Consider the following 559-nt stretch of genomic DNA (forward strand, 5'->3'; position numbering starts at 1 on the left):
GCGCGCCCTGGAACACAGCTGTGCAGCAAAGCCACACTTATGTCCTCGGCGAACGCACGCCGGCCTGGCCCTGGGCCCGCCTTGCATCACCCGCCGGCCAGCAGCGTCCCTCCCCTGACCTACGGCGTTCTGTCTCTCGCAGACAGGCCGGGCGCTTCCACAGAGGAGCTGCTGCTTTGTTACACACCGTTTGGGCCTCTTTAAGGGTTTGCAGCCGCGCACACGGCGATTTAACTCAGCATTAGTAGCGATGAACATTTCAAAACAAGCTGCCTTCCCTGCCGAAAGCTTACATCCGCGTGAATAAAGCGCTCATTCTGCCAGCAAAACGCAACGGTCATGCTGCGATAACAAATCAGCCCCCCCGCTGGGGGAGGCGACGGCTCGTAGACGCGGACATCCCACAGCGCCATCGGCTCATTCCGCAAATGTACCCGGGCGGAGCTTTTTATTATTTATTAAATAACTCCGGGGACGGGCAGCCGTTTGCATTTTCAAAGCCCGCTCAGAAAGCAGCCAGTTAATTTCGGTTCGCTCGGGCCACCCTGAGCGCGCTCGC

Source organism: Meleagris gallopavo, chromosome 7, assembly GCF_000146605.3.
Source record: "Meleagris gallopavo isolate NT-WF06-2002-E0010 breed Aviagen turkey brand Nicholas breeding stock chromosome 7, Turkey_5.1, whole genome shotgun sequence".
Taxonomy (NCBI): domain Eukaryota; kingdom Metazoa; phylum Chordata; class Aves; order Galliformes; family Phasianidae; genus Meleagris; species Meleagris gallopavo.